The sequence below is a fragment of the Macaca nemestrina genome, chromosome 8 (genome assembly GCF_043159975.1).
Source record: "Macaca nemestrina isolate mMacNem1 chromosome 8, mMacNem.hap1, whole genome shotgun sequence".
NCBI lineage: Eukaryota > Metazoa > Chordata > Mammalia > Primates > Cercopithecidae > Macaca > Macaca nemestrina.
Genome location: NC_092132.1, coordinates 29227689 through 29248615, shown reverse-complemented (window position 1 = coordinate 29248615; position 20927 = coordinate 29227689). Strand labels below are relative to the sequence as shown.

Sequence of the window (20927 nt, the reverse complement as noted above, 5' to 3'; positions counted from 1 at the left end):
ATCTGATTGTGTCTCTGATGGTTTCATGTGTGATGGTGATGTTGCCAATCGGACATTGAGCCTCTTTTGAACAAGGAAAGTATTTCACACAATAATGTGCAAAAAGAGCTATGCAATACAACAGGCCTTGGTTAGAAACATGTGTGTCTGTCACTCACAGCTGTGTGCCTGGTCTCGTGTGACTTAATCTCACTGGTTCTAATTGCATAAAATGAGAACAATAAGACATTTGTGTGATGCACCTAGCAGTGCTTGCTTCATTGTATATGGTCAATAATTGTTAGTGTCTATCCTTCCAGTTACATGTTAATTTCCCCAGCACCTAACAACATGTTAAACACACAATAAAATAGCATAAATACATATCAAATGAAATGGCATAAAATTAAACTGACATGTGAGGAGGGGATTGGGAGGAGGGATATTTCTTTCTCTACAGTTTTAAGCTGCACTGAAACGAGTTTCCAAATATCTATGTTCATGTTTTATTATTAGAGAAATTTCTCCTACATATGTGACATTTTTGCTAGTGTTTTAAAAACTGTGTAAATAGCAGTCTTAACTAAAGTACTACTTGATTCTTACCATTTGATACATCTACTTTTTTTTTGGAAATTTATGTTATATCCTAAAAATGTCAGCTTTCCACATTTCTGCCAATTTAATTTTCTTTGCATAGAAATAAATAATGAGTAATTTACTAGTATCCTTTTTCTTTAAAACTTTAGTTTCAAAACTCACTAGAGCTAGTTTGATAAGGGTATTCAATTTAAATGCCAGAAAACAGAATAGCACCCTTTTCTGAACAAAAATTATTATTTTTAATAAATGCATTAATGAAAATATTCCAGGCCGGGCCCGGTGGCTCAAGCCTGTAATCCCAGCACTTTGGGAGGCCGAGGCGGGTGGATCACGAGGTCAGGAGATCAAGACCATCCTGGCTAACATGGTGAAACCCCCGTCTCTACTAAAAATACAAAAAACTAGCCGGGCGAGGTGGCGGGCGCCTGTAGTCCCAGCTACTCGGAGGCTGAGGCAGGAGAATGGCGTGAACCTGGGAGGTGGAGCTTGCAGTGAGCTGAGATCGCGCCACTGCACTCCAGCCTGGGCGACACAGCGAGACTCCGTCTCAAAAAAAAAAAAAAAGAAAAGAAAATATTCCAGTGTATCAACAAAAGGATCTTCTACTAGGCAAAGCTAAAATTGTTAAGTTGCTACCCTAGAAGTAAAATTATATTCCTGTTTATTCAGTTGGCAAACTTATTATCAAAGGCAAGTTAAAGTTTGAAACTCGTTTGATCCCATTATAGAAGAAATTTCTGTATTTAGGGAAAGGCTTGGGAAACTCTTTCAAATATAAGATTTTGTTGTTTTGTGATATAGCAATTCTAGGAAATTTTTAGTGTTCATTCTTAATTTTTTAAAAATATCTTCATTTTTGTTTGGTATTATACACCTATGACATTGGTATTGAAAATTTAGGTTTTTACTATTCATATTTTTTATTTTTATTAAAGCAAGAAGAGAAAAGAAAAAGAAAGTGAAAGAGAGAAAGGAAGGAAGGAAGGATGGGAGGAAGGAAGGAAGGAAAGAAGGAAGGAAAGAAGGAAGGAAGGAAAGAAGGAAGGAAGGACACAGATGTTTCTGAAATTTCACAGGGAAATTTCATTTAACTCTAGAGTTCTACAAATATATAATAGAATTATGCAGATATATAAAACATCTGCTTATATTACCACAGAGTTATATACCACATTTTGCATAATTTCCCCAAATGTCTTTAATAACTAAGGTTAAAGTGTTAAATTTTAAAGTATGTTCTAACTAAATTTTAGTAGATATTCTAGTATAAGAAATCTGAAAAATAAGTCTGGAAGCTTATGGATATTACATATGTAAAGTCCCTGTTATTTATGCTGACTTTAAATACTTAATTAAGCATCCATATGTCAACCCGATCCTATGGAAGGTCAGAGTAAACAATGTGTTTCCGAAGTTAAGTGCTCAAACACACGAGGTTACTGATTCTTCCGGAGTCAGGGGGTATCATTTATTTAGCAAATGGCATCTGGTGTCCTTGGACCACTCAGACATGTCACTAGATATAAATTGGAGCAAATGAGTAAAAATAACCTGCAACTAGGTTCCAAATCCTAAAAGAAAATCAAAATTTATTTTGGAAGCTAATTTTCTAAAAAGGTTGCCAGTTTTCCCCGGATTAGTGAAATAGGCACATGATGTCAGAAATTTCAAATGAATTTATTTTTCTAGCTCCATGGGAGAAATAGACAACATACATTTTGGAGGGTGATCAAAAAATGTCTATTAATCATGTAACAGTGTAACCGTCTGGACATATTGGTCTATGGCATTTTACATAAGCTCCTGAGATTTAAGCCAGGTTTCCCTGGCAGGTGTCCAGACATGTGTCTAATGGCCTACCTGTACCTCTAAACAATGGTGTTCTACCTAGAAACTCTGCCTGATGGCTTGGCATAAGATAAATTGAAGTGACCTACTTTAAATAGAAGTTCTGCCTGTGTAGCAAGGTCCTTAAGAGGATCCTAGTTTGCAAGTGTCTACAAAACTCTGAGCTATCTGAATAGTCCACCATGAGTTCTATTCCCAAAAGATTCTAAGTCCTCAGAGAAAAATCAGTCAACAAGAATTTGGGGACTGATGGTCAGTTTCCTGGGAAACTGAGCTTAATAATTTTGAGTAGAGAAGGCAGATAAAAATGTTGATGGGACTCAGAACATGCTACTTCAAAATATGGCACCATGGCATTTGAGAAAACAGCAGAATCAGGAAGTTCTCTTTAATAACTAAGGTTAAAGTGTTAAATTTAACCCTCTTCCACCTCCACTCCTGAAGAAAGTCATAAAAGAATTCTCCGACCTTCCTATACCTGGAGGAAAGGAATGTCCTTATCTCTGATGACACAGACACACAGAAGAATCCAAGCAAACAGACCTTGTTAAGACTCCCTAGTTTATTACCATTAGATCATAACCCCTTTGTCCACTTCTTCATCAAACTTAAGTATAAACAAGTTTTCCTGCTTCTTTGGATCTTCATTTCTGAAGGATCCTGTGTCATGTAAACTTATATTAAATACATTTCTAGGTTACTTTCTTATTAACCTGTCCTTACTATAGGATCCTGAGCCATGAGTCTTGCAAAGATATTACTTTCCCCTACAGTTTCCACAACATTTTAGGACTGAGAGCTTACCTAAAGATGGAAGAAAATTAAGCTGTTGCTTGGGATCCATAGGGGGAGACAGTAAATTGTAAAAGTTCTCTTGTATAATAAAGAATATATCTTTGTCCCTAGTTCTTGGCAGAGTCTTAAAAACCCTTGGCATTTCCTGAGCCATGATGGTGTTTTTGTTATGCTAATGAGGTGATTCCTGGTGGCCCTGAGATAGCTTCAAGATGAAGGTTGGTCACCGGAAAGACCAAACACAGGATTAGAAAGTCAGAACTTTGGGCCAAGCTGACCCTCAGGGAAGAGACAGGAGCTAGGGATTGAGTTCAAGCATGTGACCAACAATATACTCAGCATGTCTATGTCATAAAGCCTCAAGACAAAGTCTGGATATTGAGGCTCAGAGGAGCTTTGTGATGTGTGAACAGGGTGATGTACCGAGACTCCATGGAGAGAGCATGGAAGCTCTGCGGCTCATACCCTTCCAGACCTCATCCTGTGTGTTTCCTTTGTACTAAAACTGTAATCATAAGTATAGTGCTTTTGGTGGATCCTGTAAATTTGTTTTAGAGTGCTAGAATTATTGACCGTGAAGGGGTCATGGCAACCCCAAATTTACAACCAGTCAGAAGTGCAGGTGCTCCCCTAAGATGAATCTGAAGTGAGGGCAGTCCTGAGGAGGACTGAGCCTTTAAACTTCTGAAGTCTGATGCTAACACTGCGTAGTTACAGCCAGAATTGTATTGGCGTACACCTAATTGTGGTGGAAGCAGAGCACTTCGAAGCTAGAGAATCAGCTCAAGTTCCTTGAGAGAGAATAGTAACACAAACTCAAAGAGCCAGGCTATTTCTCCTGTCTTGGTGAAATCAGAGGTAGAAGTGAAAGTCATCCCCAGGGACGTGGGAATACATTTAACCCTGGTGCTGGCCTTGAATGAAGGGCTCTTGTAAGTGAAGGCTGAATAAGTGCTTCTTAGCAAATGGAGAGGGGCAGAGCAGGAATTTAGGGGAAATACCAGGGCTGAAGCAGTGATAGGTATACATATACCAGCACAGATGATGTTTAAAAGTCACACAAAGGAGATGACCTTGAGTAAAATATCAGGAGACGGGGATAGGTTATAACATAAGAATTATAGGCAAAAAGGAGACATGTTTAGGTGCGGGTTATGCTGCTAATTAAGTGGTAAGCAGTTCTAATATCAGATGAGGGATATTATAAGTAAAGGCCCCCAGTCTTGAGGGTTCCAGAGCAAGAGTGTAGCCTAATGGAATAGTCACAGTACCAGATTCAATTCCCCAATGTCTCCACAAAATGAAGAACTTGTGAACACCAAGAGATGCAGGTAGTAGGGAACCAAGCAGGGATCGAGGAAAGGGATACGGAAAGATATTATCAGATAATCCCGCTAAAATGCCAAGGTCTCTGTTTCCCTTCAGCATTTGACTGTGGTGTCCAAGTTGGCTAACATTTGCTCTTGAACATTTTATCTAAATAAAAACAACATCAACAACTACGGCAATGGCACTAGTAATAATAATCAATATTTATCAAATATTTTCTAGGTCTGAACACTCTACTAGGCATTTTACACGCATTTTCTCAGTTAATTCTCACAACATCATGCAATAACTACTCCATTGTCCCCATTTTACACAGGAGAAAACTGAGGCATAGAGAGAAATGCTTGAGAGCCTGAAAGGCTGGAGCAGTCTGGGGTTGAGAGAAGCACGAGGCGTCCTGCAGTTGGTATGATGCTCCTTGTGTTCAGCTGAGAAAGAGTTAGGGTCACGTCAAGTATTCACAGCAATGGGCCAAGATTAGCAGTGACACACGCAGCGGCTATTTCCTCTACAGTTTAAAAAACCAACATGGCTGATCAAATTGACCAAGTAGTCAATAGAATTCACTCATTACGAATTTGAAAAAAAAAAAAAAAAATCAAATGATTTCAAAGGGAAAACTTCTTTGCATGCACGCAGTCTAGATATTTTCCCCAAAGGAAAACCAAACAAAAGACTGCATTTGTCCTTGACTCTTGGAGACTGAGAGCAACATCAAGAGGAAACTCAAGAGGAGCACAATCCTATTTAAGGGCTTTGACTAAGTCTTGGTACTTTCAGTTCTTCTGAAGATTCCCACACCTTGTGGACATATGAAAGGGCTTAGTATTTAGAAGATTTTATTACCAAATCATAAATATTTTATTTACCCAAACCAGCAAGGAAGGAAGAAACGACGGGGAATTTGGGCGGCTTTCTAGGGAAATTCGTGCCAAAGTCCCATTTGCATTGACTTTGCAAGGCACTCAAAAGCACTTTTGTTTCATTTCACATATTTCATTCTGTTGGAATATAGCCACCAGGTATGTGGCACAGATAAAGTCATCTGCCAATATCCGGGTTTAAATCTGGAAAACAAATATGTCAATGAACTTGATATAGGCAATATCTTTCATGCTAGCATCTGCTCTGCCATTTCCAAAGGTGTATAGCAATGGAATCAATATTGATACTGTTCTTTATAAAGATAAACATACTGACCCTCCATCATGGGGGTGTATGCTCTGGAAGTTTTTCTTGCAGATGAGAAAACCGGTCCCTGTTCATTCTATTGACTAAACCCCAGTGTGCCCATGGGAAAAGCTTGCCAGGATGAAATGTGTAGGCCATTGCTGGAAAGCAGCAATGTAACTGGCTTATGTAGAGATAAAATTTGTAACTCTGTCCTCATGCTGATTGTCACTGATGCTGTAGAATCGGTCTCCACCATCCTCATGATTGAGGTTCCTGTTAGTCTTTGTTATTTTCAACCTGTCCTCCACACATCCTCCAGACCTGCTTTTTGAAATAAAAATGCTGTTTTTATTTTATTTCACTGTGCTTAAAAATCTTCAATGACTTCTCATTGCTGAGGTCAATGAAAGTATAATTTAGCTTATAACCAGATTATAATTTAGTTTATTGATATTTATTACTATTAGTGTAAAATTAGTTTCGAATACTGACAAATTAGGAGATTTTACTTCAGTATATATAGATATGTCTTTTCTTATTAACTTGAGATAGTCTGAAAATATGGGGCCCCTTTTCCTACCTACATTAGAGCTGCATAGCAACTGTCTTCTTTTAGGCCACGAGGTTTTCTCAAATTTGAGGTTGTCAGTTGCCACGTACTAGGCTGCTTGTTCAATTTTTGAATGGTAGATAAATATTCCTCTGCACATTTATCAAGTGGGGAAGCAGTGTTTTACTGGTGAACAGGCTCTCAAAAGAACAATAAACAAAACAAAACAAAACAAAACAAAAAAAGAAAGAAACTCTGATGTGTTGCATTTGCTGATTTCTATGGTGCAATTATTTTCACCATGCCAGGTTTGAAGCTACCAACATGAAATCACTGAACTCCAGATTGAGAAGAGATGCTAGCAGGCAGCTCTCATACTGGTTCCAGTGCAGCATTATAATAAAGACCAAGAAAGCTACGTGTTTCAAAAGTAGAAAACAAAACCAAACCAAAGAAGAGTGCTTACATAATATTTTGCTCACATTATTTGCCTGGCCCACACAGACTCTTGAATGTGCAGTTCTTGCCAATGATTAAATAAAATTCAAACTGCTTAAAATGGCCTAGCAAATCTTTTTACAATCTCATCTCAAACTAAATTTCTAAACGATTTCCTGTCACTACCTACATAGCATATAGCTTCTTGATGTTTCTATTACACACCCATTGTTTTGACATATCTATGTCTTCATGTATGAAACCCTCTATATCTGGAATACCATTGTCATCACCACATCTACCATACATTCTCTGTGAAACTTTCTTAAGTGATGCTGAAGAGTTAAATACTTTCTAATCTCTGCTTCTAGGTCACTATACATTTGGTGTTGCAAACTGTGAGCTCTCTGAGAGCAAAATCTATGTCTTATTTGTTGGTGTATTCAAAAAGCCTAGCATACACATCACATCCATGCTCAATAAACACTGGTGGAAGGCAAGATATAACTAGCCCTTAAATGAAATATGTAAGTTTCATTATAAAATGCATAAAAACTCCCAATGCGGCTGGCTAGAGGCAGTGGCTCACACCTGTAATCTCAGCACTCTGGGGGGCCGAGGCAGGCAGATTACTTGAGGTCAGGAGTTCAAGACCAGCCTGGCCAACATGGTGAAACCCGATCTTCACTAAAATACAAAAATTAGCCAGGCATGGTGGCAGGTGCCTGTAATCCCAGCTACTCTGGAGGCTAAGGCAGGGGAATCACATGAATCAGGGAGGCCGAGGTTGCAGTGAGCCGAGATCGTGCCATTGCACTGCAGCCTAGGTGACAGAATGAGACTCTGTATCAAACAAACAAATGCAAAAACCTCTAATTCCTATCAAAATATCAAAAATATAACTCCACTGTTAGGGCTTTATTTTTAATATATTTTGTTCTGAAATTATACCTTTTAAATTTCATAGTCATATTACACTAACATATTGCTAAATGGTAGTCAATATATTTATTTGATTTCTTTGTTTGTTTTTCATCAGAGCATGTGCTAAAGGAATAAGAGTATTTATCTTGTAACCTCCAACTGGCCAATTGTCATCACTGACAAGTAGCATATTCTCATAAATGCACATGTGGATGCTGACATTTTGTACACAGTTCTTGAGAAATACAAATTTGGCATAACCCTTCATAAGGCATTTGAGTTTATATAGAATCACTGATTCTAAAATACTGAGTGCAGATAGAATTTGGCTCCATAAACACAGCAGTCAAATCCAAATGATAAGGAATGAACTGAATGGATGGCTAGACTTGATATACTTAAGAGTAGTTCTTCCTGCCTTGGCTATCATATCAAAAAGCAGAAAGAGGCAGCCTAGGTAAAACCTATACCTTACTTACTCTGTATTATTTTTAACTAATGTGTTATCTAGCACAGAAGTTCTCAAAGTGTTTGATTTAAGAACCCCTTTACATGTTTAAAATTGTTGGGGATCTCAAAAGAGATTTTGTTTATGTAGGTTATAACTGTCAATGCTAACTATATTCAAAATTAAAACTGAGAAAAATTTTAATGGCAAGAATCCACAAGCACACATATCATTAGCCATCAGAAAGATGATACCATTAAGTTTCATGTAGCCTCTGGAAAACTTCATTGTTTACTTGTGGGAGAATGAGAGTGAAAAAGGAGATTCTCACAGATACCCTGAAAGAGTTGTGCAGACTCCCAGGGGTCCCTGGACCATACTTTGAGTACTGCTGGCATAGCATATTAGGTGCAAATAAACACATTTATTGAAATACAAATTAGTGATAGCATAAGGTTATGGCCAATATATATTACCAGTGGTGCACCTACACAACTATGTGTAATGAGCAATGACCAGAGCTTGCTTGCTTTTGTACTTTTATTGCCACATCAATCAATCAGTTTCAGTTTCTAGCCAATAGATTATCAAATAGAAAACCCTAAGACAACAACAACAAAAAAAGTTATGAAAGGACAATTGTCTACCTTGTTTGAAATCTTTGTTTATAATGATATAAAAGCAGACAGGTAGAAGGAAGGGGAGGGAGCGAATGTTTGAGGGATTCAATGAAGGCTGAAATTAAACATCTTAACAACCACCAAATTAATCATTCCACCACTTGCTTTCAGATTCATAACATTATGAGATATCACGTAGATAAAGAAAAAAGTCTAAATTGGTCCAGTTATAGTATTTATTATTGAATTTTAAAGTGCTGCATTTGACACAGTCTCTCATAAAACTCATAAAACATTCAGAGCTGCCCTAGTTGTTCCATAGCTTAGATTCCCTTTTCCCTTTTCTCCTCAGTTTAATGTGTTTGCAAATAAAAGCATAAATAAACGATAATGATGTCTTCTATTTTTAAGCATTTTGTTATATGTTATTTAATCTGAGAGTCAGAATAGAACGAACTAATGTTCTCTTTAGCAAACTGTAAATACACTTTGAACAAGAATTTGAACCTACATACTTCTTAGATACTGTAGTCATTGCTTTCTTGCTTCTGCTTTGAGTGTTCTTTACAATTTTCAGCCTGTTGCTCATTTCAAGTAGATTAGAGAGTCAAATAAATCATCCCAGTGGAGGACAATCTTAAAATGAAATGTCTGTTGGGGAAATAGCTTTTCCATTTATTAATATTAATTTTTAACTTTACCATATGTTCCGTTCATTTTTCCGCCTCTGAAAGTCAGAGCTCATGGTGTGCATGTGTTTTTCTGAAGAGTTGAAAGAATGATGTTACCCACCCAGTGGTCAGTTTATAGCCTTCCCATTCCCAGTTCTTTATCCTGATTTTAGCTCACTCCCAGGTATGGCCACATTCTGGTAAATCCCTTAAGCAAGAAATACTTCAGCCAATTTAAACAAAAGAAAGGGAGGGAGTGCTGCTGTGAAAGACAACCATGCCAATGGGAAAAAACGAAATCAACTATTTGCCAATACTCTGTGGCCTGAGGGTTAACGTAGTGTCCAAACAGAACTTATTAAATGAGCTTTAATATTGAAGCATCACAGAATCGGGAAAAGAATCAACCAACTCAAGGTGATGAAATGTTTTTCTGTTTCAGCACTGAGTTTTATCTTCAGAAAGTCGGATAAACACAATATATTAGAAGTGTGTCTTATATTATTAATTTTTAGAAGACTATATTTTTATTGGGTATAAGTTCAAATATAATTTATTTATGAATGGATTTATATTTGTATTAATAAGCCCAACAAGATGACATTGTGCATTCAAATCTGCATTGTGTAGATAAATGTAGTGGCTGGTAAAGTTAAAGCTAGGAAACTTTTGAAATTGTCAAATTAGGAAGAGAGTGGCTATCAGTTGAATTTTCATAAGCAACTTGATCTGTTGGTTTAAACAAAAAGGGGACTATAAAATGTTATGAAATTATTGGCCCAGCAGAGTGGCTCATGCCTGTAATCCTAGCACTTTGGGAGGCCAAAGCATGCAGATTACTTGAGGTCAGTAGTACGAGACCAGCCTGGCCAATATGGCAAAACCCCATCTCAACTAAAAATAAGAAAATTAGCTGGGCATGGTGGCCCGCACCTGCAATTCCAGCTACTCAGGAGGCTGAGGCAGGAGAATCGCTTGAACCCAGGAGGTGAAGGTTGCAGTTAGCCAAGATCCCGCCACTGCACTCCAGCCTGGGCAGCAAAGTGAGACTTAAAAAAAAAAAAAAAAAAAAAAAAAAGAAGATGAAAGAAAAAAAAATTACAGTTAGAAACTATAGAAACTCCTCTGACATTAGCCCTTCATAGTCTCCACTATACCCTCCTTCCTCCTTCTAAAAATCCTCTCTATACAAATCACAGAAGAAAATAGATGCGTGAAAGAATGAAAGAAAATAGTAGAGAAAAAAGAAAAACTAAATGTTTCTACTAACTAAAACAATGACTGAGGATTATAGGCTTTGTCAAAGGCTTTTTAATGTGACATTAAAATACCTGACTTAAAAGCAGATGCATAAAAATACTACCACAATGTACTTAGACATTTCATGTATATTAGTATTATGTTATCCTCCTGAGTCTTAAAGGATGTTTTTTTCCTAACAAGATAATATTAGCAGCCATTTATTTTTGTCTGTCTTTTGTTGTATTTAAGCCTCACACTAACTCTGCAAGGTAATTGGTTAGGATTTTAACCCAGATACTTTTTTCTCCAAATCCTTCATTCTTTCCACTTAAGCTAAAATACTCTCTAAGCCACTGCTTTCTGGAAAAGAATACATATTTCCCTCTATACCTTTCATGTTAGAGTTAATAAGACTCACTCACCAAGGAAGGGAGTGGGGTGGGAGGGGCATGGGAGAAGAGACTAAACTCTAGCTACTTGTGTAAGATGGATTCTGACGATAACCAAGTAACTTTCTATTTCTGGAGGCAATAAAACCCACACTAAACAAACAAACACTGACTTTCTCTTTGCTGTAGACATCAATACACTCCTGCCATTATGTCCAGCAACAAACTTGTTATGTTAGGTTTTCTTGTAAGTAGATTGGGCAAAGACCATGGTCCAACAGGGTCAGCATTTGGTAGCCTAAAAATTGTAGCAGCAATTGCTATAAGATGGTGTTTCTCTATTTTCTGAAAAAGATGACCAAAAATAAAAATGAGGAAGAGAAAGAGAAAGAAAGAAAGAAAGAAAGAAAGAAAGAAAGAAAGAAAGAAAGAAAGAAAGAGAAAGAAAGAAAGAAAAGAAAAGAAAGAGAAGAAAGAGAAGGAAGGGAAGGAAGGGAAGGAAGGGAGGGAGGGAGGGGGAAGGAAGGAAAGAAAGAAAAAGAAAGAAAGGAAGAAAACACGAAAGTGAAAGAAAGCAAGAAAGGGAAGGAGGTAAGGAAGGAAGGAAAAAAGGAAGGAAGAAGGGAGGGAGAGAGGAATGGAGGGAGGGCAGAGGAAGGAAGGAAAGAAAGAAAAAGAAAAGAAGGATGGAAGGAGGAGGAAGGAAGGAAAAAAGAAGAAGGAAAGAAGGAAAGAAAAAATAAAAGAAAAAAGAAAGAGAGAGAAGGAAGAAAGGAGAAAAGAAAGAAAGAAAGAGAAAGAAAGAAAGGGAAGGAAGGAAGGAAGGAAGGAGAAGGGAAGGGAAGAAGGCAAAAAGGAAGGAGGGAGGGAGGGAGGAATGGAGGGAGGGGGGAGGAAGGAAAGAAGGAAAGAGAAAGGAAGGAAGGAAGAAAGGAAGGAAGGAAGGAGACAAGAAAAGAAGAAAGAGGGAAGGAAGGAAGGAAAGAGAAGAAAAGAAAAGAAAAAAGAAAAGAAAGAAAGAAAGAGAAAGAAAAGAAAGAAAGGAGGGAGGGAGGGAAGGAAGGAAGGAAAAAAGGAAGGAAGAAGGGAGGGAAGAATGGAGGGGGGAGGAAGGAAGGAAAGAAAGAAAGAAAAAGAAAGGAAGGAAGGAAGTAAAGAAGGAAGGGGAAGGAAGGAAAGAAAGTAAAAGGAAGGAAGGAAGGAAAAAAGGAAAGAAGAAAGAAAGGGAGACGGAAGGACGGGAGAGAGGGAAAGAAAAAGAAAGAAAGAGAGAGATATAAAAGAAAGAAAGATAAAGAAAGAAAGAGAAAGAAAACGAAAGAAGCAAGAAAGGAGGGAAGAAAGAAATGAAGGAAGGAGAGAGAAAGACAGAAGCGAGGGATGGAGGAAGGAGGGAAGGAAGGAAGGAAGGAAGGAAGGAAGGAAGGAAGGAAGGGAAAAGTCAAGACCAAAACACCATATGAGAAACTAAAAAATATGCCAATATTGTCACAATAATAGGGAGCGAATCTCAACTTAAAAGATTTCCTACTATGTGTCAAACATAAAGCCATGATTACTATTTGTATTTAGTCAGTGGCATTTGCCACTTGGTTACCAATCTGTCAACAGTGATTAATAGTTGAATTATAGTCAAGTAAGAGATGACTCCTATCCCACTGAGATGTTAATAAAAATGTATAGAGATTCATCTTCATTTTTACATTGCATTTATTTTGGGCTGTGAAATAATTTTGATTTGTCTTCAACATGAAGCATAAACTACCAATTTTAAAGTGATCTCTATAGGGATTTTCATGCAGGCAATCAATGACATTTGGATCTCTCTAAAGAAGTAACAGTAAAACTTACTTATTTTCAAACACTTTAAGTCATGAAACTCTATATAATATTTAAATTATCTTACTGGGGCCTCATAAGTAAAATAGAAAAAAGTGTAATGCTTTGGTGAACTCTGATTGGAAAGTACTCAAGACCCTGCCCAATATCAGACCTTGGTCTCCACCTTCAACCACTCTCTCGAGAATAAGACTTGATGTATTCCTTAGAACTCTATGGAACGTAATTATTTAATATAATCAATGACATAATTTACTGATTTTTAAATTCAAACTGAAAACCAATTGTCATCTGAGCTGCAACTATAGAGTGATTAATTTTTTCAGGAACAAGAATACTGTGATTTATACAGTCCCATGAGTGCTGTTCATTTCAGTGTAGTCCAATTTGGAAACCAGGCACTTACTCCACTAATGATAACGTTGTTCAGAATAGTTTCAAAATGTCTGTTTCAGTACTGTCACACAGAAGACTTGCATGGTCTTCTGGATTCTGTCAATATTGTCCATTATTAAATTTTGAAAGCAAAGTTGATATTTTGTAATAATCAAAATCATTCACAACAAAAACTGTTGATGGCTGTAAATGGCTTGGCAGAATACTACTGCTTGTTTACTTATTCATTTGTTTTAAAGAAACTTCCATGTGACTATAAAACATTAAGATTTCTTTCTGCTGTTTAAACATTTTTTTAAAAAGAAAAAAAAATCCGGAGATCTAAAAGCAATGTAATTTTTAAAAAGGATAGAATTTTCTAAAGTGGCTATTTTGAAGATGACAACTCTTTTGTGAATGTATAAATTCTTGGTAAATAGCCCCACTTTTTAAATAAGAATTTTTCATATAGGAATAATCTCCTGCTAAAAATCTTGACAGCTCAGCATTTCCCATTACAAACCAAGGGAAAGGTTATGGTAAAAATTAATTGGCTAGTTTCTCCATGGAACATTTATGGCATTCAAAATATGCTATTTAAAAAAAGACATTATGATCGGAAAAAAACAATTAGAGGTATAAGGAGATGAGAAAGAATTTCAGCAAAACCACATTTGGATTGACTTTTAAAATATTTTTTCTTATGTTTTAATATTATTTAATAAGGGTTATTTGAAGATGATGATTTTAAAGAGTAATACAAATGTTAATAAGATGATAAAATACAGAGTAGAAGAGTCAGTCTGGGAAAGTCTGTCTGTATATTGGGAGGTCACTTAAGACTGAAATTCAATTAAATGCTTGAGGCTGTCTGCCATGCTGCAAACCCTTGCACAAACTTTAAGTCATTTAATCTTCAAGGCAATCTTACGAGGTACATAAAATTACCTTTGTGTTAGAAATGAAAGAAACAAGACTCAGAGAGGTAAAATTATTTGCTCGCAACTTCTGATGAAACTGTCTTCTAGCTCTAAACCCAAAGCCCTTTCGATTACTTCATTTGAACTCAGGGGTTAAAGCCCACAAGCTAAGCATCATCAATCAGGGAAAATCAGGCAACAAGGGAATTCTAACAGATTAGAATACAAGATGAAGATGGCCCCACGATCCAGTTCCTTGGACAGGAAGCACTGATGGAGATGTGACTTCTTGGGTTTGAGTGAAATGTGTAATCAGTCAATTTATACAAAATGAGGCAGATCCAGTAATGGACACAAAGCTCATTGAGGTGAATAGGAGATCTAGTGGAAGAAAATAGATTTAAATTAGATATGACCCTTATCACCTAGCTCTTTATAAGAATACCCTTCCGGCTGGGCGCAGTGGCTCATGCCTGTATTCCCAGGACTTTGGGAGGCTGGGGCCAGTGGATCACCTGAGGTCACGAGTTTGAGACCAGCCTGGCCAACATAGTGAAACCCCATCTCTACTAAAAATACAAGTGGCACACGCCTGTAGCATCAGCTACTCAGGAGGCTGAGGTGGGATGATCACCTGAGCCCAGGAGGCAGACGTTCCAGTGAGCCGAGATCAGCCACTGCACTCCAGCCTGGGCAACAGAGCAAGACTCCATTTCAAAAAAAAAAAAAAAAGACAGAGAATACCCTTCCAAGTCTCAAATGATTTTTCTATAGACTCCTATTCTCTCTTGGGAAGAGGGGAAAAGCGTCAGGTAAGACATAACTACTTTCTTACGGCTTGAGGACTTCTGAGGGTAGAACAAAAATCTTGAACAAAAGTCATACCTCCACAACTTTTTCATGTCCATCTTGGCACACCACTGTGTTCCTAAAATCTTGCCTAGCAGAAGAAAGCCACACCTGGTAGTGATTTTGTACAACTCATTTGTCCCAGGGCTGTTCAGCCAATGACTTGGTGAAAAGTAGTTTAGATAAATAAATGAATGTTAAATGTATAATACATTATTACAAAACTAATATGTTACTAAAGAAATACCATCTCCTCTAATATTTAAATCATAGAAAAAGAGTAAACTAAGTTTGTTATACATCTATCATTTAATAACTATAATAACCACATAAGGTAGACATAAACTTCCCCAGGTTCACAGAGGCAGTAGCACTGAGACTAGGATTTAGATACCATCTGCCAGGTTCATACCCTGCTCTTTAGACTCTTTCTGCTTCAGACAAAAATTACTTCAACATAAACACACATACACACCATACACACACACACACACACACACACACACACACACACACACTCTACAGCTCTTGGCTGCCAATATCAAGATAATAAATCATCCAACTGTATAGGCTATTGGTCTTCCATTGTCAAACAATTTTAAGTTCTCAGATTTTACTTGCAAATCCACTATGAGATTCTTCTGTATTCTGTAATTTGCAGTATGTATTTTGAAGCTAATCTAAACACAAAAACAGTGCTTATCTGAAAAATTTCTACAATGGCACTATTACTAAATGTGTAATTACATATTTCATTACCTTCTGCTGTGATCTGAATGTTTGTCTCTTCCATAACTCATGTTGAAATTTAATTTAATTGTAACAGTATTAAGAGACCAGATATTTAAAAGGTAATGAAGCCATGAGAGCTCCATCCTCAGGATGGGATTCGTGCCCTTTTAAGAAAATGAGTTTGGCCCCTTCTTTCTGTCTCTTGCCCTTTTTCCACCCACCATGAGATGACACAGCAAGAAGGCCCTTGACAGATGCCCCTCAATCTTGTAATTTCCAGTTTGAAGAACTCCGGGTCAATAAATTTCTGTAAGTATAAATTATTCAGTGTCAGATATTCTCTTGTAGCAGAAAAATTGGACTAAGATGCCCTCCCCCAAGATACTTCACCATGCCTTAAGAATTCCACTGATATCACAATCCACATGAAAGTGCCTCTCTGAAATAGACCAACGGTAGTATTCTGAGTTTCTAAAGAAAGTTTGGAGATACAATTTCATTACAACAAATTTATCATTATCAATCACTTTGTGAATGACTATTCTATTTTTATTTACTAATTTGAACCAATTAGAAAATTAATTTGTACCAATTAAAAATACAGCTATAAACTGCATAATGACATTTCTGACAATGATGGACTGCATATACGACAGTTGTCCTATAAGATGATAATGGCGCAGAAAAAATCTTATTGCTTAGTGATATCATTACTATTATAACATAGTAGTGCAATGCATTACTCATACACTTGCAGTAATGCTGGTGTAAACAAACCTACTATGCTGTCAGTCATATAAAAGTATAGCACATAAATTATGTAGGGTACATAACATTGATAATAATAATAAGCAACTATGTGAGTGGCTTATGTATTTACTACAGTATACTTTGTATCATTCTTTTAGAGTAATATATTATATGTAGAGAGAGTATATATAGAGTATATATATTTGAGATGGAGTCTCGCTCCAGTCGCACAGGCTGGAGTGCAGTGGCACCATCTCAGCTCACTGCAACCTCCACCACCTTGGTTCAAGTGATTCTCCTGCCTCAGTCTTCCGAGTAGCTGGGATTACAGATCCCCACCAACATGCCCAGCTAATTTTTGTATTTTTTAGTAGAGACAGGGTTTCATAATGTTGGCCAGGCTGGTCTCGAACTCCTGCCCTCAGGTGATCTACCTGCCTCGGCCTCCCATAGTGCTAGGATTACAGACATGAGCCACTGCGGCCGGCCTCAATTTATATTTAAAAAGTTAACTGTAAAACAGCCTCAGGCAGGTCCTTCATGAGGTATTCCAGAAGAAAGCATTGTTATTCTGGAAGATGACCATTCCACGCATGCTATTACTTTTGAAGACCTCCCAGTGGGACAAGGGTGGAGGTCGAAGACAATCATAGTGATGGCTCTGACCTGTGTATTCCTAGACTAATGCATGTGTTTGTGTCTTCATTTTTAACAAAAAAAGTGTTAAAGTTAAAAAAAAATTAATGACAAATGATGACAGGATAAGAATATAAAGAAAGAAAATTCTGTACCGTTTTACAAAGTGTTTGTGTTTTAAGCTGTTATTACAAAAAAGTCAAAAATGTTTTAAACATGTAAAAGTTGTAGTAACTAAGGCTAATTTATTATTAAAGAAAGAAAAATGCTTTTTTAATAAATTTAGTGTAGTCTAAGTGTATAGTGTGTATAAACTCCACAAGAGCGTACAGTAAAGTTATAGGCCTTCACATCCACTCACCACCCACCGACTCACCCAGAGCAACTTTCAGTCCTGCAAGCTCCATTCATGGTAAGTACCCTATATGAGTGGACCATTTTATGCCATATTTTTATGGTACCTTTTTGATGTTTAGATATATTTAGACACACAAATACCATTATGCTACATTTGCCTACAGTGTTCAGTATAGTAACATGCTGTACAGGTTTGTAGCTTAAGAGCAATAGGCTATAGCATATACCCTAGGTGTATCGTAGGCTATACCATCTAGGTTTGTGTAAGTACACTCTATGATGGTCACACAATGACAAAATCACCTAAAAGTGCATTCCTCAGAATATATCTCCATTGTTCAGCAACGCATAACTGTGCCACCATAAAAGAAAGAAACTCCATCATAATGTTGTATTCTCTGTTTGCTCTTTGATATGGTTTGAATATTTGTGCCCTTCAAATCTCATGTTAAAATATAACCCCCATTGTTGGAGATGGGGCCTGGTGGGAGGTGTTTGGATCATGGGGATGGATCCTCATGAACAGCTTAGCACCATCCCCTTGGTGATGAGTGAGTTCTTGCTCTGAGTTGACATGAGATCTGGTTGTTTAAAAGAGAGTAGCACCTGCCTCCTCTCTCTCTTGCTCCTGCTCGCACCACGTGATGTGCCTGCTCCCACTTCACCTTCCACCATCATTGTAAGCTCTTGAGGCCCTCACCAGAAGCCAAGCAGATACTTGTGCCATGCTTGTATAGTCTGCAGAACTGTGAACCAATTAAACTTCTCTTCTTTATAAATTAGCCAGCCTTGAGTATTTCTTTACAGCAATGTAAAAATGGACCAGTACCCTCTTCATATTTGGAAAGTCCAGTTTGAATCAATGAGAGGAGTTCATGATGACGTTGTACCCAATATTTAATCTCTTTGAATCTTTAATTCTCTTTCTTCCTTGATATCTTTTTCCCAGATTGTATGTGATTCTCCTTACTATATGATGTGCAATTTTCTTTCACACTTCCAGTCACAGTTTGTAATGTTATTTTTTGTGTAATTATTTGATTAGTGTCATTCTCCCCAACCAGACCATAAGTACTCCAGCACCTTCTGGCTCAGTGGCTCAATAAGTAAATATTCATTGATAAATAAATGAATAAACCTACTCCTCAGGATTATTTATTGTGAGATTTTTTAAAGATGCTAATTTTTTTCAACTGGAAAAAAATGCTTTATAAACATAAGCTCTTATTGATCTACTGTTCTTATTTTTTCAATCAATATTCAAATTAAGGGAAAGCGATACTACATGTAACTGTCAGACTGGAAAATTCCCCAAAGTTTTGGGCTTTATAGCATTGGCAGTTGGCAAAAGGTTCATCACCTGTGTTAGAGAGAAAAAGAAGAAGAAGCGATTCACCTCTCATATTACCTCTGGAGACAAGCAACTCACATAATTGCTCTAGTAGGAGGGAAGAGAGAGAAAAAGCAACTTCAAAAACGTGAGACTGGTCATACAATACCAATATCTTTTGGAGATTTCTGGAAGTATTCCGATTTTTAGGGGTGCTATTTAATGTGCTATAATATTCAAATTCACTGAGGACATTATACTATAGTGAAAACGTTTTGTAGCCTATAATTTATTTTTTTTAACCCATCCATCTAAGCTCTCTACAGGAAGAATAATATTCCATGTCTTAAAGGTAATCTAACTACAAAAGTCACAAAGACTTTGGCAATAATCACCTCAATCATTCCAGCTAGCATTGTTATAAAGTAGGGCATAGAGAACTGCAAACAAATGTGTGGCACTCAGTCCGAGCTGGGAGGAACTATTGCACAACTGGGTTATGTTCAGAAACTGGTTGAAAACTGTGTGAGCATCGAGCCATGAAGATTTTACCTCCTGGGTTCCCACCTCTGCTTAATAGTATTAACATGCCCAACTTCAAGACGGGCTGTTAATTTTGATTAGGGCTCGTACTCCCAGTCAAGCGAGGGCACAGAAGAATGTGAGAGGTCAGATAAGAAGAACAAACCCTCTGATCTATTTCCACTAGCACAGTGGAGGGGTTGTGATTTTGGAGTCTATTAGGAGATACCTTTGTGGTCTCCTTGGTGAAGGGAATTCCCAGAAAAAGCCAACTCTGAATATGCATATCTGGAGGCAGCATGTTTAATCATCACATTGCACATTGGAAGAGATCAAACCAGCATAATGTGCTTATGCTGAAAACGGAGATGTGTTCCTTTTCCCTATCCAGGATGCAAATTGCTTCTCCAAAGAGTTGACTTCATTATAAAGAAATGATACTGCCTGAGTTTGAGAGGACTATCACCAAGGGGCAGTGACCTTCTGTCTGATCTGAATATCAGCTTATCTTGGTGCTGAATAATGCATAGCTATATTTATGTTCTCATTTAAATATCGCTTAATATTTAAGTTTCTATTGCCCATTCACTGTTATAATAAGTTATTCCAAAATAGTACAGACAACATGGGTACTATAAATGCAGCCATGTTGAGGTTTTGGTTTTCTCAAGAAGATTATATCAACCTCAGTCATCAGGAAAGAGTTGTCCTGGAATCTGGGGCATGCTACCTCATCAACTCTTGATCAACCTTAAAAGATTTTTGCCGTATTTGTTCTGGGGAGACGTGAGGACATTTCATCTTTGTCAAAAACAGCCATAGTAATTAGGAAATGAACTAAGTTTTAAGAAGATCATTTAAAACTTCAATCATGTTAATGGGATTTTTAAGAACTCAATAAAGACGTCATTCTGATTTAATTGCACTGGCTATTGGTTTATTAAACACTTCATTATTTGTCCCTTTATACACCATAGATGAATTCTAATTGACAACAAACGTCCAAAATGAAGAACGAATTGAAAACTCAAGATTTCTAAGCACCCAATGTTGGAGCAAAGAAGATGATAAAAATTCTATGTGATTTGCTCTCCCATTTTTTTTTCAAACAGATGCTTCATTTTGAAAATTATGAATATGGAATTATATTCATAGTTTCAGAATAACCTTAGACATTCCATACATATCTTTTATATAGTTCCATTTGCACCGGACTTGGAGCCCAAAAACATCAGTAAATCTCGTTTCTTCCCTAAGCATGGGCATAGATTATTCAACCTCTGGATGCCAGTTTGCTCTACTGTAAGATGGAAGTTTTGAGTTAGGTGTTCATCCTGCTTCTTCTCTTTTGTGTATTACTCGTAGCATTTCTTTTAGGTAGATGTAGAACCATGTCTACCTCTCAAAACTCAAAGTCTAAGGGATAGACTCAAGGTCACATATATTCTGAGGAAGCAGCCAGGCTTTGAAGACATTATGACTGTCAATAACCAAATCATGCTTCCTCTCTTAAAAATAGTAGAGGGAAGGAAGATGCTGCATCTACGTTGATGAGTAAAAGAACACCCACAATTAACTCAGTACAATTCAAGACCATCCAAATTCTGA

At 37.2% G+C, this 20927-nt stretch overlaps 1 long non-coding RNA gene across 1 annotated transcript; it reads left to right on the top strand.

Annotated features, from left to right (window-relative positions):
* Nucleotides 1-3711: 3711 nt before the first annotated feature.
* Nucleotides 3712-6814, top strand: LOC105475952 (uncharacterized). The gene is made up of 3 exons (XR_983731.2): nucleotides 3712-4157; nucleotides 4871-4960; nucleotides 6586-6814. It is a non-coding gene; the product is annotated as an uncharacterized lncRNA (long non-coding RNA).
* The last annotated feature ends 14113 nt before the right edge of the window (nucleotides 6815-20927 follow it).